This window comes from Canis aureus, chromosome 3 (genome assembly GCF_053574225.1).
Source record: "Canis aureus isolate CA01 chromosome 3, VMU_Caureus_v.1.0, whole genome shotgun sequence".
Lineage (NCBI taxonomy): Eukaryota > Metazoa > Chordata > Mammalia > Carnivora > Canidae > Canis > Canis aureus.
The window spans coordinates 37,137,585-37,162,522 of record NC_135613.1 but is presented as its reverse complement, the minus strand read 5'-3'; the positions used below and the strand labels follow the sequence as shown (position 1 = coordinate 37,162,522).

At 39.1% G+C, this 24,938-nt stretch overlaps 1 protein-coding gene and 1 pseudogene across 20 annotated transcripts in view; one reads left to right on the top strand and one right to left on the bottom strand.

The window, feature by feature from the left end:
• Positions 1–24,938, top strand: part of DAB1 (DAB adaptor protein 1) — a 1,166,965-nt gene that overhangs the window by 523,307 nt on the left and 618,720 nt on the right. The gene's annotated exons all lie outside the window — the stretch shown is intronic.
• LOC144304470 (pumilio homolog 3-like) overlaps positions 1–24,938 on the bottom strand; it is a 46,838-nt pseudogene that overhangs the window by 7,634 nt on the left and 14,266 nt on the right.

Genomic DNA, 24,938 nt, shown 5'->3' with positions numbered 1-24,938 from the left:
CCAGTGATTAGAATCTATTTGCCTTTGCTTCATCTTATTGCAGATTACATTTGTATATTAACTTCATAATTCACTGATCACCAAGGAGTTCAACGTTCTGAGTCTCCTCCATCCTCATTAGCCTTGTCCAGCTGAGCTTGTGCCGGGCTGAACCATCACCACGGTGTCTCACTCAGCGGCAGGAGTGAGAATGATTCGTTCTGGGAACCCAGTCTCTGTTGCTGTAAACTATTTGCATACCATGCGGATTTCCACAAACCTGGCCTATGCCAGGTCCCAGAAGCATTCTGCTTCCACATCCCCCCGTATCTGAGAAGTGGCTGTGCATTATTCAGTAAATGGCTGCATCTGAGGAATTGACATCACTTCCTCATGAAGCAGGATTTAAACTAGACATTTTGAGAGGCAGCGTGGCATAGTGGTTACATACACATCCTTGTGACAAACGAGCTATGTTTTAGGCTAGTAGGTAACTTTGTTAGAGTTACTTAAGCTTTCTAAGCCTCAGCTTACTTATCTGTAGAGTCAGAATAATGATAGAGCCCACTTCCTATGGACGCTATGAGGATAAAATGAAATATGTATAAAGTGTGTAGCAATATATGTGAGTTTTTATTATTGTAAATATTAAGTAGTATCTTTCTGTGGAATAATAGAATAGCAGAGAGGCAAGAGAAAGGTTTGTTTTATAAATAAGAAACTAAACCTAGGCCAGGAGATGTGACTTCATACCTTCCTTATCAAGCACTTACCACAGGCCAGTCTCTCAACATCAAAAATCCAATGTCCAATACCAGTTTCTGCCCCTCAAACAGTAAGAAGTAGCTATTAGCTGTGCCTTCCCAGAGAAAGTGTTGACTGAATTATCTTGATGAATCATCCTTTAATATCCCACCTCGGTCCTTAAAACCATACCTAACATCACCTCCTCCATGAAGCTCTCCTGTATTCCCTTCTCCCTGCCCAGTACATAAGCATTCACTTTATCCTCTATTTAATTTCTGTACTTTGTCTATGTTCACATATTTGCATATAAAATACACAGAAAAAGTGGAGATTTTTAAATTCTTTGTCAGTTGTTTCTATCACTAGCACATAGCCTGGTATATAGGATGTAGTGAAGGCAATCATAATTACTAATAGAATCTCTAAAGTGTTTACTGAGTATAGGAAATGCTCTAAGTACAACATTTATGTCAACTTGACCTCCTGGCAACTCAGTGAGGATGCTGAGACTCAGAGCAGTATAGTAATTTGGCCTAAACTGCTCAATAGCCAGGATTTGAATCCAACCCTTGATCCTAACTATTATATAGTAACTCTGCACAAATGCTTGCTGAAATGGACACAGTAATGGTCACCAAGTGCTAGGTGCTTTACGTTTATTCTCATGTAATTGTCATAATGCTATTCCTATCCTCATGTATAAGTATGTAAACTGAGGCCTAGCATGTTTATGTATCTTCCCCAAGGATGCATGGCTAATAAGTGGCTGGAGCTGAAACCCAAGCCTCTGGCTAGAATCTGAAATCTTATCTCCTACCCTAATATTCCCTTAAGTGTGATATGAGAATCCTGAGGAGTATGTGAGGGTATTTTTATGTGGTTCATGGTTTATTTTAATAGTTGTGTGTCTGTTTTATTTTTCTTTAGATTTATTTATTTATTTATTCATGATAGACACACACACAGAGAAAGAGAGAGAGAGAGAGAGAGGCAGAGACATAGGCAGAGGGAGAAGAAGACTCCATGCGGGACTTGATCCCGAGACTCCAGGATGGTGCCCTGGGCCAAAGGCAGGCACCAAACCTCTGAGCCACCCAGGGATCCCCTATGTGTCTGTTTTAATATGTACCAAAAATAGTATGACTAGAATCTAAACCCACAATTTTATTAGTGTATATGCTGTACAGGAGCCTAGTGTATCTATTTAAGTAACTAGAGTGTATCATCTGTAAAATTAAATGAATGGGAATACAGTTGGATTGTGGGCATGAGAAGCTGGTGCATAGATGGCTGAAGTTTGGGAAGCTCTGTATTGTGATTCCCTGACTCCCCAACACATGGAAAGGATAGTAACAGAGACATGAGAGTATTCCAGAGTATAAAAATAGCAAAAGTGTGAAGTTAAGAAAATGCTTATTAAGTTTCACATAGGGTATTGCCTGGATTTGTCTGCCTGGAATGTTGAACTTTATTCTATAGAAAATGGAGAGCATTCAAGGATTTAGGACCACAGGTGAACATGATATTATCTATTAATATTCATCTCCCAGAGTCATTGTGTGTTTATTATACATCTGAATTTATAATAGCTTAACAATATATCTATGGTAAATACCAATGGGTAAGCACTCACAAATATGCATTTGCCACTAGCTCCCTAAACACAGTGCCTGGAGACAGTATTATCAACCCCGACCCATGATGATACAAGCCTTGATCTGCCTGTGTGATACAGGGTCCAGCTCTAACATGCACCTGTGCATTTTACAAATCAGAGCATTATCCACCTTTTAGAAGTTGTTTCTAACTGCCAAGAGTGGCAATCTTGCATCTTTCTCTACCTGAAATCGTAAAACTAATTGAACAATTCATTGAACCTAATGGCTTTAGAAAAATCAATAATGGCCTCCCGTTATTGATATAGTGGAAACGCATGGAAGAAATTATCCAATATAGAAATAAGCCAGTTAAAATAAATAATTCAATAAGCTGCCTGGCAATCTATTCAAATTTTGAACTTGAACGATGACATGGAGTTTCTTAAGTATAAATAATGAAAGAAATATACTCAGTGCTGCCAGGGTGTGGACTAAAGCTATGGGCAGCCAAGATGCCAGTTCCTGGCATTTACCTCACTACTCATGGCTTTCTGGTCAGTAAATAGGTTGTTGGCTGTAAGGTGTGTCTATGTGGGGGTGGCGGGGGTGTTTATGAACCCTGGCTCTCAATAGTGCGGTTAGCATTTGAAATCAGAGCATGGCAATAATAATATGTTGCTCAAATATATCTAATTATTTACAAAGCACTTTCACATCAGCCACCTCAATATTTTTCAAATGGGAAAACTAGGGGCTGGTAATATGAATTAACTATATGTAGTCTTATTGCTAGTCCATACAAGAATTAAATTATAACATAGGTTTTTAAACTTTTTGTCCATTGCTCCATTTACTATTATTACTAACGTTGACTTTTTATTCCCTCCTACATTCAAAAGATTCTGCAGAACTCAAGTGCCTATTTTCTGTCCAAGGAACCTCCAGTTAAGAAAGAGACTGTCATTTGGTCAAGGTCACACAGCTCAAACAGGATAGAGCTAAGATTTGAACAGGACTCTTTGGACTCCCAGTCCAGGGCATCTTTCCTATCTTCCTCAGCTGTTAGTATGTCCCTTCCCAAAGCAAGGAGGTGAGGTAACCAGGGAGAACACAATTCTTGGCTGAGAACCAGAGGTATTCCAAAGCAGAACCTGGGACCTGAATTTGAGGAGGACTTTCAGTCAATTTCTTAGGGTGACCTTCTTCTCTGCCCTGGTCCTGAATCATCAGGGATGGAGGCAGATGGGGGTGGATGTTGGTAGCTGACAGAAACCTAGGTCCTGATGCCATGAAAACAAAAATCGTAGCAAAACTTTTAGGGGAAAATAAAATATGATGACAGCATTCCCCTTCCTTGCTGGTATTTCTCCATTACCTTGGATCCTCAAAATGGTCACATCACAGGCTGTGTCTGCAAGCAAGCAAAAAAATAAATAAAAAATAAAAATAAAGGGTTGGTCCAGTGTGAGCTACCGTTCAGGACACTCAGAGACCCTTTCACTCAATCATTTTTCTTGTCCACCATTGTATCCCACGTGCACAAGCTGAAGCTAAATATAGGACCTAGGTTTGTATAGGCATTGCTCTAAGTGAGTATGAACATTAACTCAATCCTTACAATAACCTGTGGGCAGATGTTTTTATTTTAACTGTTTAACAGACAGGGAAATTAGGACATAGAGCTTAGCTTCTATTTATTTGTTTGTTTGTTTTTGAGTAGACTCCATGCCCAACATGATGTTTGAACTCACAACCCTATGATCAAGAGTTAGACATGCAAAGAACAGGTGCTTCACCCAAGGAACCACAATTCCTGTTTTCTGTCCAAGGAATCTCCAGTTAAGAAAGGGAGGTGAGGTAACCAGGGAGAACACAATTCCTGGGCAAACAAAGATTCAACTGAATACAGGCCCAGAGACTCTAGAATCCATATTCTAAAATGCCATGCTACCCACAGTCCCTGCTGTACTCGCCACTTGAGATCTGGCCTTCACCCTTGCACATGGCTCTGTGCCACCAAGCTTGCAGAGCTGCACCAATGGGCCCCTTTGCCTTCTGGCTTCTGGTCAGGTTTGGCCAATGGAAAGCACCAGCAGGAAATCAGATGGAAGAAGATGGGTTTAGTCTCCTGGCTCTCTTTCTGCCATGGCCACAGTTTTCCTCTACTTAAGGCCATAGCTCCTATTGAAAAGCCCACTCCAATAGCTCCTACACCTACAGCTCCCTCCTGGCTCCGAGTAATGCTTTTTCCACTTGGCTCCTCAGGCTAGATGGTGGTATAGTCTCCCTGACTGTTGTGAGCCTGGGTACTTCACCATCCCTTGTAGGTTCCTCTTAACCTATATATAACCTATATAATCCACACTTATATAAATAGTCTCCTCTTTATACTTCCCTCAATTTACTTCATGTGGATGAACCACCTAATTCATGCTGGGCCCCTGACACATGCTGGGCCCCTGACTGCTTTGGAATAAACCAAGCAATTGTTTCATGCTCCATAGAAAGTCTAAAATCAGGCATCTAACCACCTGTGTCATGCAGTGTTGTTTGCCAAGGTTAGCCCTCAATAAATAGGCGTTGGAGAGAAAAGGAAGAGAGAGGGAGGGAAGGATGGAGAGAAGGAGGGAAGGACAGAAAGACAGGGAGGGTGGAATTAAAAGCCCCATATAGAAAGTTAGAACAACAATCCACCTCATTTCACCTGGATGAATAATTTTCTTTCCTTACAAATAATCATAACTCAGGTCACAAAGCTCTGTGACATGTTATTTCACTTTTCGTATATATGTTGGTATGCCCATTTTACAGATCATAAAACCTATCCTCAAAGAGGTGAAATATTTGTGTTTAGTTCATATATCAATGAAGTATCAGAGCCCGAACTTTTTCAGAAATTTTTATTCTAAATCTAATCCATTTTCCTTTCCCAAGTGGCAATTTCTGAGCATTGGGTGTCTTCTTTGTGACAATGACCCAGATCTTCAGGAAGTCATACCTACCTTGGGGGAATATCTGCTTCTTCACCATGGCTTCGATCATACTGGGAATTTGACTTAGGGTCATTCCCATCACCACTGAGTTCTGTCTTTTTGGGTTTTCTCTTTGCTCTCTGGCCTCCCTGAACACCAATCTTAACTGTACCTTTGGATGGGAACAAAAATAATTTAGATGCTAAGAAACACATTGGTTCCATATGATTCCTTGCTTCTCAGTCTTCCAAGGCAGCCTGAGAACCATTTTTATAAGCAGCATATAGCAGTCGATGTAGGGAGGCACTAATGTACTTTTCTGATAGCTCACTTTGAAAAATGTAAGTCTTTTTTTAAAAACTTAGATATTGATATTTGTACAGATGGGTGGCATTTGAATGTATCACCATGAAGTCCCCTGAGGATTTAGAAGGTCCCTCTGAGAAATGTTTATTTGAGAATCAAAAAGGCCATCACTTCTCCACATCCCGTTGATTTCATTCTCCTGGAAGTCCATCAATCCTGGGCCCAGACAGCGCCTTTAAAGTCTACTAGAAATACAGGTTGTTAAGAAGCCACATTTTTTCCTGATGGGGGAAATTTATGTCTTTAAATATTTAACATTCTAAACAAGTGGCCAAAAAAAATGAACTGTAGAAGCTATTTATTCGAACAAAGGTTTAAGACATAAGATTGGATGGGTTGTTTTAGCCTAAACCAAAGGATGGCTTCATTTTCTGTAGAGAGTCTCAGATCAGGGATTTCCTAACTAAGAGGGAAATAACAGAACAGGAAAGACAGCACATCTAGCCCAGGAGACCACATTCCCTCTTTTGTCTCCTCCACTCACAGAAGCTTCTTACAAGAGAGGCAGTTTGTCTTTGCTTGGTTTTCTGTCCTCACAGCTAACACACTGTCTAACATGTAGTCAGGGTTTCTTAAATTATTACTGAATGATTAACTGGCTAAATGAATGGTTTATAAAGTCTCTTAGTGTTTTCATTTAATCCTCAAAATTCCAGTGAGATGAGCAGGGGCAGGAATTATTTACTTACTCTTACTCTTACTCTTATTTTATAGATGTAAAAGCTGAGACCCCAATACATAATGGGTCTTGTCCAAAGTCCCACAGCAAAGTAGCAGCAGAGTCAGGAGTAAAATCTTCGTCTTCTAATAACAAGATTGGTGGTCTTTCTAATTCCTTGACCTGATCTCACTTCTCATTTCTTTTCCTTTTTTTTTTTTTTTTTTTTTTTTTTTTTAGCTTTCATGTGGTCTATAGACTTATACTTTGGAATGGAAATGGCACTTGGAAACTGAAATACTTAAAAAAAAAGCTCTTCCTCTGTAGAAACCATGAAATCCCCAAATGAAATGGGAGGCATTGAGTTCCCTGGTACAGAGATCAATGTAGTAGAAGAGAAGTGAATGACAGATATGAAATTAATGGCATTTAAATTTATGCAGTTACAATAGAAAACAATTCTTCTGGAATGCCTTCCTGAGCCTTTGATACGTAGTGGTAATTAAAAGAGCTCCTTTAAATCATTTATTATAATTATGTTTTAAATGATCCAGTCCTGAATGTAGCCAGCGTTTTGTTGTTTACTGGTAGCTGGTGACATTTGGAATTGACTAGACATTTGCAATAACTTGCCTACTTTTCATATACAGAGAACTGGACTGCCTCTTGCAATTGAATTGGAAAAGCATACTAGATCTCCTGTGGACCTCTAACTTTCTACTCTGCCTCCATGATCTGATGCACTCCCTGGGCAGAAAGAATCAGCAAGAGTTAAGCAAAGGTGGGACTAAAGATCAGGAACATTTTGTGACTTTCACAGGCAAAAGATTTTATGAAAGAGTGGAGAACTGATTATATGCTTTGGTTGTAAGATTTGAGCCTCTGCAGGTCCAGGCGCAGATTGTGAGTGAAATTTGCGGAGTTGGCTAAAACTTTGTTCTAATGGGGTAGGGTTAGAAAGGGGATCCCTGGGTGGCGCAGCGGTTTGGTGCCTGCCTTTGGCCCAGGGCGTGATCCTGGAGACCCGGGATCGAATCCCACGTCGGGCTCCGGGTGCATGGAGCCTGCTTCTCCCTCTGCCTGTGTCTCTGCCTGTCTCTCTCTCTCTCTCTCTGTGTGACTATCATAAATAAATAAAAATTTATAAAAAAAAAAAAAAAGAAAAAAGAAATTCAATCCACATTCCAGCCATGTTTCTCCCCGTATTAGCTATCTGGTGTCTTTACTGAAGGCTTTGTGGTTTGCAGGCAAAGAAATTGAGGCTCAGAGAGGTTGAGAGGTTTGCCTAAGGCTACACAGCTCATGTTGAGTTGGTGGGGGGAGAAGTTTTGACTCTGAGTTAGATGATTTCTCCAGCTGTATCCTCCAAGGCTGCTTTTATGATTGTGTGTTTTGCAAGCAGTACCACAGTGTGGTACTTGTAAATGTGTACCCCATTTATGGTGAGGTTCAGAGCAGTAAGGTGGCATTGGGCAGGTGCCCAAGACCATACTTAGAGTGGCAAGGACAGGACTTTGAGGCTCCTGAGTCCAAGCTTAGGACTCTTGATTTAAACACAGCTTCCTGGCTCAGAGAAGTCAAGTAGACATATGTCCTGGATCATCCAGAGACTGGGTAAAGTTCAGTGGGAAGTCATTACTTCCAGATATAAGGGCTGCATCTCACGGATGCTCACATTTCCTGAACTCTTAAGATGATTTCTGGAAACTTTCCTGTTCACCTCCATTTCCTGAGCTTCCTTTTCCCAAAGCAAGCCTCTCAGTATGGTTTCTCCAACATGCCAAACCCTCTGTTTCCTGTCTCCCCCATTTCACTCCCCGCTTCCTCCTCCTCACCCTCTCTGCTTTTATTCTCCTTTGGACTCTAATCTACTTCTGGAAGAGGATGGTTTTCCTCTAAATTAGCATTTGGCAAATGATTCAATCTCTCTGAGCCTCAGGTTCTTCATTACAAAGAAGTACCTCTAAATTGCTAATATATAAATTAGAAATTGAGGGTGGATCCCCTAACCTATTTATATGAGCCCAACTCAGCTCCTATACATAATAAACAAGTGACCAGATCCCGTAAGGATTAGATGAGATAAACCATGTAACTGGCCTAGTGCGGGTCTTAGCACATGTTAGGTGTGTGATCCATGCTTTCATTTATGGAAAATCCACTGAGGGCCCTCAGCATGCCAGGAATCATTAGGTAATTTGCATATAATATTGACTAAAACAGCTCAAGTTTCCTGTCCTCTTGGAACTCAGGTTCTGGGAGGACAAGACAGACAATAAAGTAATAAACACACATTTCTTCTCCCTTCCCTTATATTCCCTTTCACTATTATTTATATTCCCCAAATGAATGAGAACATATAATGTTTGTCCTTCTCCGACTGACTTACTTCACTCAGCATAATACCCAACACACTAAACAAGTAAAGCAGGTAGTAAATACTATTGAAAATTTTTCTAACGAGTGCTGAGAAATGTGGATCAGGAGAGAGGTTGTGGGGAGCAGATTACAATTTTAAATAGGCAGTCTTGGGCAGTCTTATGGAAGAAGTAACATATGAGTTCAATAGTCAGTTTCCTCATCTTCATCTTCCTCTTTCCCTGTCTTTTTCTTCCTCAACCCAAATTCTTCCTATATGGTGCTTGACTCACTGACAAGATTAGAATATACTGGAGAATGTAGGTGCTTATTCCTCTTGTCTTATCTATAGAACTGGCCACATCATCTGCACGGCCCAATACAAGAGGAAAATCGCAGCCCCTTGTTCAAAAATCATTACAGATTCCAACACAACAGGAGCAGTACATTAAACTGAGGGCAGGGCCCTTCTGCACAGGTCACATAGTAGCTATTGTCACCACTGAAATTGTGTCGACTCGGGCCCAGCCTCTCCTCCTGCTGGCTATAGCTGGTGAGGCAGCCTGCACCTGTCCTGGACCAAGAGTCAGCCTTATTTCTCAGTGTCCTCCATAGGCTGACCCTGACCTCTTCTACAGCCCTGAATGGGCAGACCCAACAAACAGGTACCGGGGGATTGTTAAAGCCAGTAGCTGTCCTTAGGAATCAGTAAACCTTCCTGCACAGGACATTTATTTTCTCCAGATTTAATGGCAGGGGAACATAAGTAGGTTGAGGACTTCAGGATTTATTTCCTTCTGATAATCCAAGCACTCTCTCCAGTAGGGCCATTTACCTGATAAATTGTACCAGTAGGGTCTCAATGCTGATGAACCCCCAACCTGCTCAGGCTGCTGCTCCGTCGTAACACTGAACAATCTATTCCTGCCATACCTGGCCCAGCACTGGATTAACAGCGTTGTCTTCAAGGGGGAAAGCACTTCAGTTTACTCTTTTCCTCTAAAACCCTTGTCTCTACTCTGCACCTCACAGATGAGAATACTGAAACTCGAGAGACGACCTGACTCGTACAACATTCCACAGTAATTGTACTGGGATTTCAACCAGATCTTCTGACTCAGACACCAATGTTCCTCCAAATATTGGTTTATTATATGTGCACTTATCCTGCGTACGCTGCCTACTTCCTCTGCAAGAATTTGAAGGATTCTTATTCCAGAATGTACTTCCCCACTAATGCCCTTATCCTAAAATCACATGAGATCTCAGAGAGTAAAGGTGCCAGAATGCAGTTGGTTCCTTGCCCAGGCCCATATTATTCTGAAGAAGCAAAGATAGTTCTCAAACACATATACATCCCAATCTAAGTAAACAAGAGGGACAGAAATAGAAAAAGAAAAAGGAAAAAAAAAAAAAAAACTACGGGAAGTGCACTTACGCTATCCATCCTCTAGATGTTGGTTCTTTTTTTGTACCATTGCCTTAGCAATTATGGTAAAGTACATATTAAAAAATTTATCATTTTAAACATTTTTGCATGTCTGGTTCTGTGGTATTAAGTACATTCACATTGTTGTGCAATCATCAACACCATCTGTCTCCAGAACTTTTCATTCCAATTTTTTTCTTGAATATGGAATGCTACTGGCTGAAACAGAATGCAGCCCATGATGGTGTTTGCTTCAGTGATATGCCAATTTAACAAACCCTCACAGGCTAGAAATTAGCACCCTTCCCCACTGAACCCTGAGAGCAGTAAGAACAGAAAGGCCAAGTGGCTTTGACCCCGTACAAATAAAGCCACGATTAGCTAACCGGGGTACCACGTATCTGCCTGTAGGAAGCAGGTAAAGATAAGACAAGCCAGAGACAAGGACTTGGGGGAAAAGAACAAAAACCTTGCTTTTAGGAGCACAGCCTTTCCATTCCTGTCATTATTATAGGGATGCAAAAAATTCCCCGGGTGTATGAGAAAGCTTTGTACTAACTGAGCCAGCCTGAAAGAGGGCTCTGCCCTGTAAGCACAGAGCCTTCTTCAGGAAAAGCAAAATATTTTTTTCTGGGTTTGGGGTCTAAGAACTCAAGAGAGATGCCCAGAGATAGAAGCAGACAAACACAGATAAGTAAACAAATTCAGCCCAAATGCTCTGAAACAGACATGCACTCAGAGACATACAACTGGCATGTCAGAAAAAGAAACACACACACATGCAACTAAAAGTACCCATCATCACAGACGTTTATTGGATGCTTACTCAGTGCAAGGTGCAGTTCTTAGTGAAGAAAGAGAAGCACAGAGATTTTAAAGAATTTGCCTATGGTCACACAGCTCATTTGGGGAGCTAAAAGTAGTCCATGTTAGCGGAATTTAAATGTGTTGAATTAAAAAAAAATAATAATTGAAAAAAAATAAATAAACAAGCAAACGATAAATAAATAAATGTGTTGAATTAAATATATAAAGCCTGTGACTTGAGAATAGAATAAAGATTGTAATGTCCATGTTGGAGCTTGGTTTTCGTCTAGCAGGCCAATAGGGAGCCATTAAAGGCTTTTAAAGATGGGAGCAACATGATCACAAGGGTACATTACAATGATTCCTCTGATGAGGATGCCTTCAATGGTTGGGAGAGGGAGGAGTTATCAGTGCTCCTCTCAGGTGGAGAGATTCATGGGTTGGGAAGGATAACCCAGGTGAGTTGAGTCCCACAGGCCTAAAGCTACTCCTACTCACAGTAGCTTCACACCCATCATTTTGCTTCCATATATCAATGTCAGGTATGATAGACAGGTTTAAGGCCTATTGCTCTGCCCTTTCACCTTCTAGAGGATTCTTTCTTACTTATGAATCACAGGTCTCAATTTCCCTCAGTTGGAAAAGCATATATGAAATGACAGTGCAGAAGAATGCAAGATATTATTGATTATATCACATTAGTTACAAGAGGCTACAAACTTACTGGGTCCACTTCTCAGGTTACTCAGGGATAGAAAGTAGGCTTCACCTCCACATGCCTAGTGTAACCAATAGGTAGTTACTGCTGGGAACACCACACTGAGAAGTTTGAGAGGCCACTCTGCTCAAATCATGCTGATATCATTTTGCTGGGTAGGCAAGTCTTTTAAGGGTACAGGAGAGGGAATTGGTAGCACATATGCCAAGTATTTGCTTTTATTAGGCTTTTGGAATAGGCCTTTTTTGGAGTTCTTTTCCATTCCTAAGGCTGCAGCTTTTCGGGCTCTCTATGGAACTTGAGTGTACAACCAACTCAGTTTACTGGAAATCAACATACATACATGAGGCACCTGTTCTATGCATGGCAAATTTGTTGCTCTGATTCCAATGTAAAGTGTGAATTACTCCCTGCTTCTGAATGTTATGCCTATTCTTTTGAGACAATACTGATGAGAAATGGTGGCAGTGCTTGTGTCTTAGGAAGGCAAAGTTGTTTCTAGAAATTATGCATATAAAGACTGGTCTCATTTTGGGAGACTTCACAGCATTGAGAATCTTGAGAAGAGGGTGGGCTAAGAGATCATATAGGCTGACTTAAAACCCTTCCATGGACAAAGTATATATTCACTCTGGTTTATTCCTTGTGTTGGAAATAATAACTAAAATAATGAAAGAAGAATATATCTTAACAGGCTACTTCCTTAACCAACTGAAAAAATTAATCAGGACTCCCTCTTCCTCCTGTCAGTCATGCCAATGGATGCCAAAGCATGCTGAATGCTAATGGGTAGGAACCACTCTCTAGTATACCCACTCACTTGTTGCAAGTGACCAGCTACTAGTCCCAGTCACATTTCCTAAGAGGTTCCTGGTGTACCTACACCAAAAGCTGCATAGTGTAATAGCTAAGAGCCTGAATTCAGAACCCAGAAGCAGAACTTAGGCTCGTATCCCACTGTGTCATTTACTAGATGTCCATGAACAGATTACTTACCCTCTCTGTGCTCAGCTTCCTTATTTCTAAAATGAAAAAGTTAATCATAACTATCTCATAGGGGTCGTTACAAGGATTACATGAGTCAATTTTTTTTTAAATTTTTATTTATTTATGATAGTCACAGAGAGAGAGAGAGGCAGAGACACAGGCAGATGGAGAAGCAGGCTCCATGCACCGGGAGCCCGACGTGGGATTCGATCCCGGGTCTCCAGGATCGCACCCTGGGCCAAAGACAGGCGCCAAACCGCTGCGCCACCCAGGGATCCCAATATTTTTAAAAATTTGAATAGTACCTGGTGCATACTAAGTGCTAGTTATTAAGTTTTTTAAGGAAAATTAAGCATCTAGCACAGAGTAGATTCTGATATATTAGACCCATCTTTCCTTCTAAATCCAAGCTTGGTTGTTCTTGTCTTGTTTTTGTTTTTGTTTTTTGGTTTTTGTTTTATAATTGGCTTCTCTGTTCTAAAAAAAAAAAAAAAAAGTGTACATCAAAAGACGTTGGCTATTTCAACTCCAGGCAATTCATCGATTACAGGACATGGTCTCCAACTGGCAGGATTCGGGTTCATCACTCAGCTGTTGTTTTCCTTCAGTGAACACATCCTTTGGTTATGGCATCACAGGACACCGCAGGCTACATCTGACAAGAAATTGTTCCTCGAGGACACTGAAGAAAAAGAGGGAAAAAGAGGGTGGCCACAGGCCAGGAGTGAGGGGTTGAGGGAAGGCTGGGGGTGAGGAGTTGACTAGAAAATTGTAACATCAATATTAGCAGACAGGCTAATGAAGGACTGCAATTTACAGATGCCTATCTCCCACATTCCCTCCCTTCAAGGGAGCTGGCGTATGCTAATCAGGATCATCTGAGCCTGGCCCAGGATCAGCACAAGTGTTGTATCCCCCGGAAGGGCTTCAAGTATGGGAGGCTGACCTCCCTACTTTGAACAAATGATGACCTTTAAATGTTTGAAATCTCTGTAGGCAAACCATGCACACTAATAGAACAAGCAGACAACTGGAAAGAAATTGGTCAGAGCCTGAAAAATAGGAGAACATGGGGAAGGAGGAGGGGAAGAAGAAAAATAGCTCATATGTATGTAATGTGGGGCAGGCATTCATCCAGGCATTTGATATTAGCTTATCGATGCTTCAGTGCAACCCTATTAGGTAAATATTGATATCCCCATTCTACAGATGAGGAAGCAAGCCTGGAGATCTCATTGCCATGCAAGTCATGCGTCAAGGTTAAGATAAATACCCAGGTCCATCTGACCTCACATCTTGTGATCTCTCTCTTACACTGTACTGCCCTCACAGGATTAATTAAATAATAATAACTCTCAGGGACATTTCCTCATTATTGTTATTGGCAGGGTAGGGGGAGTGGTCAAAAGCTGGAGTGCCAGAGTCAGACCTCAATTCAGTTCCACCTTGGCTGCTTACCACCTCTTCTTAACTACCTGTCCAAGTTCTCTCATCACTGATTTCTCCAGCTGTGGGATGGAATCAGCACCATAGAACTGCTTTGAAGAGTGACTGGAATAAAGGATAGAGAGAGTGGGACATCATAAAGTGACCGAACAATATGCAGTGGTACATCCTAAGTGCTTAGTAAACAGAATATTCTTCCTCAGTATTTTCAGATTTATTATTTTTATTGTTGATTCATGTCATCACCTTAGGTATGCCAGTTTTATCAAGTTGTGTAAATCTGAGCTCCCTGAGGACTACAAGCCAAAATTAGAGAATCATCAATGTTTACAGCCTGAGAGAACCTCTCAGAGCCGGCGGGGGGGATTAATCTCAAAAAAGTAAAGTCATTTGTCCAAGGTCACATAGAATAAGTAACACCCATGATATCACCTATCCTGCTTAGAAAAGAGGGTAAGAAATAATCAAGTAATTCTGCTTTAACCTTAGCATAGTTCATATTTCCCATTCATGAACTGGTGGTTTATCTTGTTTGGAGGCCATATCTGAATCTGGAGAAGTGTTTGTGGTGGTCTTGGCCCACCTGTCTCTGGCTTATTGCTTCTCTTCCAACCCCACAAACTCTGCTTCCATTTTCTCCAGGGGAAGGCAAGAAATCAGCAGCTCTACTGGCTCCTGTGAACAGCAGAGCAGTTCTGATGGAGAACAGGGAAGAGTTTGTGATGTTGTGGTTATTTGTGGCATTTCATCAGCCAACAATGTAAATTAAATTAATTAAAAAACATTGTACATTTTAATTCCAACACTGGATTCACTCAGTGGCCGTGGAAATTTTGAATAATGGATAATAGTCGTCTCTAATTTCTCAACATATGTTTTTTCACTTACACAGCTGTGAAAAAAATTATATTTATATTTTTGTTGATGCATAATTTCCAGCCTGAAAACAGAATTCATATTAGCATTAAACTGCCAACAGGTGTCGGGTTTTTTTTTTGTTTTTTTGTTTTTATTTCTTCTCTTTCTGGTGAGCTGGAATAATCCCTTATTTGGCAGGAAGTCAGTATTTTTTCACAGTCGTTTTTGCATCCTTAAGAATGCCTTTAAAATTATTTTCTACTTGATGAAACACATCCTCTCAAGGCTTCATTATTTTCACCCTGGTGTTATCTGATTGAATATTTCAATCACAAAAAGCTTAGAAGATTTGAGTCATTCCTACTCAAGACTGCATAGAACTACAGCTGGGTATGTTGATAACATTTTGAAGTTTTTTTTGCGATGAAATAGCCATGACTTTAAATGACCCAATTGCATTTTAAGCCTGGATACTGTTTATTTTAACTATTGATTATGAAGCATCTTTTAGGTACAAGGTAATCAAGCCAAATGCAAATGATTACTACATTGCATTCCAGATGGCCTGTAGAGAAAGAGTAAGTCCCATGAAACCTTTCAATTTCTTCAAAATTGCTTTTTTTCTAGTCTACAAAAAAAAAAAAAAAAAAATTCCCCCTGGAATCTAGCAGTCTAAGAATTCAGACCAAAGTGGAATGGAAGCTAGAGAGTTGTCCTGAAATTAATCCTCTTCCTTGGGTATTTCTTCCCAGTTAGCATTACATCATCCAGCTTTATCTCCAAATCTCCAACCCCCACCCCACCACCACCACCACATTGTAGACTATTTCTGAAGATCCTTTAACTGTTTTCTTGTTCCCCCCACCTTCCCAGTCACAGGTCTACCCTTGCAGTGGGGTATTCTGTATAAAGGTACATTTCATTAGACTGTCTTGCTTAGCACATTACGGTGGCTCTCCCTAGTCCTGGGAAGTTTCAGAGGTGTACACACAAAGTCCTTCATGCATGATCTGGTCCCCTTTACCTCTAATTTCTTTTCCAGTGCCATCCTCAGTTACTAACCTCTACAAGTCTGTGTTGCAGCCATGCGGAGCTTCCTGTAGTTTTAGGAACAAAATCTGATTCTATTTCAAGCTTCAGTAATTTTATTCAAGCTATCGCCTCTGCCTGGTTGCCCCATGTTCTACTTAGACTGTCTTCTTCAAGACCCACCTTAGGGATCTTCTCCCCAGCAGAGCCTTCCCTGTTTTATCACCAGCACCATTTTCACTCTGATACCTTTCCACCCATACTTTAGATAGAGTAGCTTTCCCTTAGGATGTTTCATATCCATCTTTTTAGGTCAAAAGGGAAAAATATTAAGACCTTAGGTGCTAGAGCCAAATTTCCTGGGTTCACATCCCAGATGTCATTTACCAGATATCTGTGCTTGATTTACCCATTGTAAAATGGGATAAAGAACCCTACTTACCTGAAAGGATGCTTGTGAGAATTAACTGAGACAATATTTAGGAAGCACTTAGTAGCTGATGGGTCGTACATATATAATTAATGATGAAGAATAAGAGTATATCATGATTATTATCTATTTCACTTCATTGCATTTGTTTAGAGTTTACTTCCCCCACTAGACTGAGAGTTCCTTGAGGGCTGGAATGGAATTCTTTCATTTTTGTATCTTGAATGCCTGGTACTGTGCCTGGCATATAACAGGTGCTTAGGAACAGATGTAGGTGGAATGAATGAATAAATCAATGTAGACAGACAATCTGGAAGTTCAGCAAGCAAAAACACACCCCCCCTTCAGTTACATAATGTAGTTATGATGTCCCTGACACTTCTTGTTTTTTTTTTTAACTAAAAAACTCTTTTCCTTTCATGATAACTAGCTAAAACATGGGTTGAATGTTTGCTGCACATTTGCAAGAGGGTTTGAGTCCAACATCCACACTCTGGTGTCCTGCCTTATTCTATTTTACTTTCCTTTGCCATTGCCAAAATGAATATCCATTGATGGGATTTCTAGTATTCATCATATGCAGCTACCAGATGGATCTGAATAGTTTCTCTAACAACCAATTTGCATTTAGGCTCTGCTTCCAAAATGCCTTCCCATTATAGCTTCCATTTGCCCTCCATGCACTCCAACATCTTCCACTCTGTTCTAAAGGCCACACCTCTAATTTTGGAAATCATGGATTGATTTGGTACAACTGAGCTAAAACCAAGTCAATAAAACAATTGTTGTTTATTGCCAAATCATGACTTGCTCATATATTTCAACTTCTACCATGTAATATAACTTAATTTTCATTATAATCATCTTTTGTAGCAGGTTCCACTATATTGTTGCAAGACTGATTTTTTTTTCTTGTACTGCTCCCAAGCCTTATTCTTTGGGTTATGTTGCCTAGTGGGCATTGTCCTTGAGCCAAGATCTTCTTGTTAAGAATGTTATGCTTATGTGGGGCTCTGTTAGGTTTCATGAACTTAAATGAAGAGTAAGTAATAAATTCATAGAGGAAATTGGGTTAGCATGTGATTAACATCCCGGCTGATGCAGACGGGTGTACCAATGATGGAAACATGTGCTTGTATCATGATGAAATGCAGATTAGAGGCCCTGGAGCCAACCCAAGGATATCTGCCCAAAACTGTTTCATCTCTGTCAGCTTTAATCTGATCGAAAGAGAGCATGCTTCAATGCAGCGAGAAAAATGTGAACTCCTAAAATAACCAAGTGGCACTCTGTTTTCCATTTAGAAGCTATTAAAATACTTACTTTTTTATTGTGGTACAGTAAACGCTTACTGAACTATAACTTAGAGGACCTGAGTTCAAATCTCATTTCAGTCACTAACATGCTGTGAAATCTCACAGGCCCTTAGTTTCTGCATCTGTGCTGGGCTAGACTAATGGTTTTCAATAGTCTTTTCCTTCATAAAACAAGTGACAAATGACATTCATACACTCCTATGGCAGCCCCAGGGTTGTGCACAATTACCCATGTATTAGTTATAGCTCCCCTTTCTGCCTGCTCAGGTGAGCGTATCAGAAAGCACATGAGTGAGATTGACATTTTAGGATGACCTTGAATGCTGTGCTAATTTATTTTAAAAATTAAAAATCAAATAATTTGGAAGCTTGGGTACATCATTAAATTTTAAAAGGTGATTTGCTATACAACTCCCAAAAGGTATTTCACAAAACTTGATGTTAGTAGCCTCTTGTGATGCTGCAATTCTACATTTCTGTGAGGTAATCAAGGTGCCAATAGAGAAAGGTCCATGGCTTCGAGTCTTTATTTGGAATAAGAAAACAGAAATACATTTTTTGTAGGTAGTCCTCACTTTAGTGAATATTCTCATTTCCCTTTGGATAGTTGCTTGTCGCAAGAGTAATTTTTGATTCTTATGTTGACATGTTAAGTAGCACTCTGTTTCTAAAATGGGGTAATAACATCATCGCTTGAAAATAAGATGGAGTCTTTTTTAAGAACTGAAAATATATAGTACTTGACTAAAATAGTAGTGAGTTGTATCTTGGAATGTCTCATCATGGAATATTTATCTGCAGTCAGGGAGAAAAGTTTGTAGTATGGTGGTTATTAAAAACCCAAGTAACATAGGAAAAGGATTAAGATAAAAGTTTCCAAAGGATCAAGAAGTTTAATATAAGATTTAAGTATAAAAATGACCTATATAATTTTTCATCTCCAACAATATGGTGGTCTAGATAACCTGAAGAGCTCTTTATACTATTAAATACTAGGATAAAGTAAACTTTGTAAATTTAAGACTGAGCTTATAAGAAACGAAGGAAATTATAAGAATTCTAAAACAAAGAATAATCCCCAAACAATAATCAGTAGGTTGGAATGGTGACAATAAAGCTATGGAGTGGAAAGAAAAATTGACAATACTAATAACTTGTGGATGTAGGCAGTAAGTCTGTACTGGAAAAAAGAAACTAGTCCTTAGGTTCTCTCTTATGTAAACTGAGAAAATCTTCATATATCCTGACTTTACATGAAAGAATGGATGACAGAAATCAGAAGGCAATAAAATAATCTCTAGGGTTCTAAGAAGAAATAATTTAAAATTCTATACTCAGCTGCATTATCTTTCAAAGTATGGTTGAAACAAAGACATTTGCAGACAAAAAGCTGAGAATGTTTACTAACAAATTTAAGCTTTAGGTTCAGTTTTGAATGTTTACTAATAAATTTAAGCTTTAAGATTCAGTTTTGAAAAAGTTATTTATTTATTTATTTATTTATTTATTTATTTATTTATTTATATTGGAGTTCAATTTGCCAACATATAGCATAACACCCAATGCTCATCCCATCAAGTGCCCCCCTCAGTGTCCATCACCCAGTCACCCCCACTCCCCGCCCACCTCCCTTTCCACCGCCCCTTGTTCGTTTCCCAGTTAGGAGTCTCTCATGTTCTGTCTCCCTTTCTGATATTTCCCACTCATTTTTTCTCCTTTCCCCTTTATTCCCTTTCACTATTTTTTATATTCCCCAAATGAATGAGACCATATAATGTTTGTCCTTTTCCGATTGACTTATTTCACTCAGTATAATACCCTCCAGTTCCATCCACGTCGAAGCAAATGGTGGGTATTTGTCGTTTCTGATGGCTGAGTAATATTCCATTGTATACATAGACCACATCTTTATCCATTCATCTTTCGATGGACACCGAGGCTCCTTCCACAGTCTGGCTATTGTGGACATTGCTGCTGTAAACATTGGGGTGCAGGTGTCCCGATCATTGCATTTGTATCTTTGGGGTAAATCCCCAGCAGTGCAATTGCTGGGTCGTAGGGCAGATCTATTTTTAACTCTTTGAGGAACCTGCACACAGTTTTCCAGAGTGGCTGCACCAGTTCACATTCCCACCAACAGTGCAAGAGGGTTCCCCTTTCTCCACATCTTCTCCAACATTTGTTGTTTCTTGCCTTGTTAATTTTCCCTATTCTCACTGGTGTGAGGTGGTATCTCATTGTGGTTTTGATTTATTTCCCTGATGGCAAGGGATGTGGAGCATTTTCTCATGTGCTTGTTGGCCATGTCTATGTCTTCCTCTGTGAGATTCTTTGAGTCTGTGAGTTCATGTCTTTTGCCCATTTCATGATTGGATTGTTTGTTTCTTTGCTGTTGAGTTTAATAAGTAATCTAAACCATGAAAGAAAATGTAAGGAGAAATGAGGAAAAAATATTGATAAACATGTGAGTAAGGCTCACTTGTTCTGTCAGTCCACAAAATGTATTAAGTACTACATGTTAAGCACTATTGGAAAAGGGTATGCAGCAGTGTCATATTTCTGATAGGAGAGAACTTTGATAAACAGCAATCACTAATTTGTCGATTTAAATATAAGATATTCCTATAATTCTAGGCAAAAAGTGAAAGGTAAGGCACAAAGAACAGTGGTCAGAATTAATCTGTTTGCTTTGGAATAGAGAGACCTTTTTTATTAATACTACGTTTTAAGTAAAATATCCTTATTAAAAGACTAAAAACTAATGAATATCTTCCAAGCTAGAAGAGAGACAAACAGATAATAAAACTTACTCTAATAGAAAACAGACAGGAAGTGAAAATATCTTTTAAATGCAGACTAAATAGAAAGTACAAACTGTTGTAACAAAGCATTAAGTTATCATTAATCACATTATATAATTAGACTAAACTCAGTTAAAATATATAGGTCACATTGGATTACAAAATCCTACTATTTGTACTTAAAGAAATTCGCCTGGAGTATAAGAACACTGAAAGATTAGCATTTTAAGAACATGGGAAAATACATACACTGCTGAATACTATATAAAATAAACCTTCTGGACCTATAAAAATATCAGACAAAATACACAACTTTTTCTGAAAAAAAAAAAGTAGTCACTACATAATAGCATGAGCATCAGTTGGCCAAGAACGTATAACAGTTATAAACTTACATGCCCTTACTTTACTAATATATGCTTAAAATCAATAAAGTAAAAATTGACAATATAGTGTAGGTATTAAGCACACAGACTCTGAAAACAAATACCTTGGAGCTGAAATCCCAACTCCACCACTTACTAAGTGTGTGACTTATGTAACTTCTTTTTTCCATAGTTTTCTCATCTGTAAAGTAGGTTAATAGTACTAACACCAACCTTGTAGGAATATTATAAGAATATATACATTCATACATGTATAGTAAAGTGGTCAGTATTATTTATATCATCATCACCAAATAGAAGAAATTTCGAATCCAAATTTGTGGCAGAAAATTCTCCTATACTTCTCATTAATTGATAAAACAATAAATTTGCTGGTCATTTGCCTATTTATTTTCAGATTCATTCCTTGTCCTTTTCTTGCACTACTTTGTATTCACCTTCTTTGTATTGTAGAGAACCATATATCCAAGTTTTACTGCCTATTGGCTTCCAGGAAAGCACCAACAAAAAGAATAAAGAATGGAAGGAGGAAAGAATACCAGTATGTCTCCACATAACTCTAGCATGGTATTTCCTCCTTGATTAAAACTCCAACCAGACTGCCTCTCCCTTTAGGGTCCCTATCCCACTGAGGTTTCCTGTTGCAGTTCTAGTTCTTGTTAGATGGTCCCAGCTTCTGGATTCTCTCCTTGTTCCTTCAGAAATAGTTGTGTAAGTGGCTGCCTGCTTTTGCTGATCTGTAGTTTGTTTCACTACTCCTCCTTTGGCTTCTCAGCTGTTCCATAATTTACGTAACCAATTCCCTGGTCAAAATACTTAGAATGATATCTGTTTCCTTGACTGGAACCTGACTGATATAATCAGTAAGACAAAATGCTAGTACAGAAAACTTTAGTACCCAATTAGTAAGCTTAATCTAATAAACCTGTTCAAAATTAATAGAAGTGAATTCCAAGTGAATTTTCCCAAAATAGCAAATTCTAAAGGTGTTTCATACTTTTGTGAGAGAAGGGAAAGAACTATCTGAAAAGTATTCTTCTTAAGAGTGTGGATACTGTGCCAGTGAACTAGAAACCAAAGGATATGATTGCTTTCCAGTTTACTATTACCTAAATTAGGACCATTTCTTCTCCTCTCAGATAATATCTCTCCATTATGTTCCTGCCCCTTCATCATCCCAGAACTCAGCCTGAAACTCCTTTATAGAGTATTAGTTTATCCTTATAGCAAACATTTATATAATAGACTCTTTTAGTACTACTATGAGCAAAATACTATGCAACGGACTATGGATAATATAAAGATGATAGGCCACTATAAGATGTGACCACACTTCTCTTATAATTCAGTACAACTCTTTATAAAATCACACCAAACCGTTCAGATTTTCCTTGCCTATAAAGTCACCTACAAAAGTCACCCTTTTGTATTAAGCATACATTTACCTTCAGAAGATATATACATGGGGTGGTAAGGGAGGAAGAAAGTGGTCCAGCCAATCATATCAGCCAGTTCTGCTCTGGCAATCAGTGAGAATATGCATAGCCAGATGGCCTGTTTTAGCCAGGTCACCAAGCATAGCCCTCATCATTCAAATCAGGGCTTTGAACAAATCAGGTCTAGTTCACAAGCCATAATTTGGACTCTAAAAAATTCTAAATGTAAAGGAAGGAAGGGAAAGTGGGAAGAAAAGAAAAAAAAAGAAGGAAAGAAAAGAAAAGGAACTTTTTCAAAAAGGGCATTTTAGAGTCACACAAACTGGTAAATAATAACTTCAATAGACTAATAGATCTATTGGAAACATTTGCATAATGCAATTAGACACTATTAGAATTGTCCTACTTTTCAAATTCTGCTTTCTTTGTCAGATATGTACCAAATTACATATTGATCAACACAGGAATAGAATCTGCATTACTTTCTTGAGTTGGCTCTTTAACCACAATGAGTTCTCATAAACTTGTATTTTAAATGACTTTTTCAAAAGGATAAATAGGTCAGTGTCTTGAATTCTACTAGTTTAGAAAGGAACTCAAAATTGGAATTGTTCAGCTTCCTTTGCTGATCAGAGTGTTTGAGAATAGAATCATAAGAATCATAGCATCTCAAGATTGGAATAAATCCTAACTAAAATCTAGTTCAACTCCTACCTTCAATGCTGCAACGTTTATCATACAAAAGGCTCTCAGATCCTGGAAGGTGACTTAAATGAGTGAAGCTAGCTGGGATTGAACAACAGAGATTAACGGGGACTGCAGCAAACTGGAGAGTGCTTAGCCCTTAGAGAATCTCTTCTGTTGCTCAGGAATTCAGGTCTGGTCTTGACAGATCTTCCAGTTTTCCAGGAGAAGCTAGAATTTTATAAAAAATTATCTGATTTATTAAATTCAAAAAAATTTATTAAAAGTCTTCTGTATGCCAAGCATTGATCTTGATTGTAATGATACAGAAATGATTAAAACATGGTCCTTGTCCTCAAAGGAGTTCAGATTATTGTTAAATGAGATATATAATGAAGACGGTAAAGCCATTCTGTAAGTGCTAACATAGAGATGTAAAATATTAGAAGAAAACATAGATGTAAAGTATTAGAAGGAAATATGAGAATTTGGATGATTTTTCCAGGTTTGGGGAAGGATAGACCTTATTCCAGGAAGTGGCTTCCTGGAGGAACTATACCTTTTGAACTATTCCTCAAAATATAAAAGGATACTTACCTTTGTATAAGCAAAGAAATGCAGTTATAAATATCCATGATGTGTTTAGCAAAAGATGAGAGGGATGGAATAGCTGGAGATAAAGCAAAGTGAAGTAGGTAGTAATTAGAATAGAGATGGATTTATACTCCTGGGAAGGAATTTGTTATTTGTCCTAGTGGAATGGGAAACATACAAGTAGCATTTTATTTGAGAAAATCCCATCATGGTAACTAGGAGCACAAATTAAGGATACTGAACTAGAGTCTTTTCTTGAGAGATAAGGAAACCCTGACTGCAGGTAATGAATGTGAGGACAGAGTGAAGGAGACAGGTTCAAATGAGTAACTGCACCTAAGAAGCAAGAAGAGGGGGAAGTCAAATTAAGTGGGAAATTGAGTAAGGATGAGGTCAAAATTTCTTCCTGGTCTTTGGGCCTTAATTATTTTCAGCTGGGTGTAATCTGCATGCCAAGTGACCCATTTGGAAGCTGCCTCCCCTTGGCATCTACACCAGTCACCCCTACTCCTAAAATAATTTAGATAGAGGACCTGCTCCACAAAGAGCACTATCACCATAGACTACTACATTAGAATATGAACTAGGTATGGTAGACAGGGAGGAACCTAGCAAAGCCTGTTTGATAAAAGTTTTCTATTTCCCATTGTTTCTGAATGACCCAGAAAACATTTGTTTACCAAACATTTACTCTTTTTTATTTCTCTGGATTACATTTCTTCCCTTTGAAGTCCCAGACCTTTACCCCTTCTCTTTAGTTCAGGATGACATATATACCTCATTTACCTGTCTTTGGAATCTCATGTCTATGTAGATTCCCTACATATCAAAATTAAATTTTATTTTCTCCTATTAATCTATCTCCTGTCAGTTTGTTTAAATTTTTATTTATTTATGATAGTCACACACACAGAGAGAGAGAGAGAGGCAGAGACATAGGCAGAGGGAGAAGCAGGCTCCATGCACCGGGAGCCCGACGTGGGATTCGATCCCGGGTCTCCAGGATCAGCCCTGGGCCAAAGGCAGGGGCCAAACCGCTGCGCCACCCAGGGATCCCTCTCCTGTCAGTTTGATTCTTAGTCCAGCTAGAAGAACTTTGTACAGTATAGTAAAATCATTTCCTCCCCCACAGTCATGATGTTGCCAACAAGTTAGAAAGGGAAGAGGAGAAATTCAGGAGGGAAGGACAGCAAGAAAATGGTGGAGAGGGGACAATAATACTAGTTAAATGCCATCTTTAAATTTAACACTAGACTTTTTTATACACATAGGTCCTCCACTGTGAATTTGTTTTTAAGTTAGGATCACTTCTAAGAAACATCTCTGTATTTTGTTATGT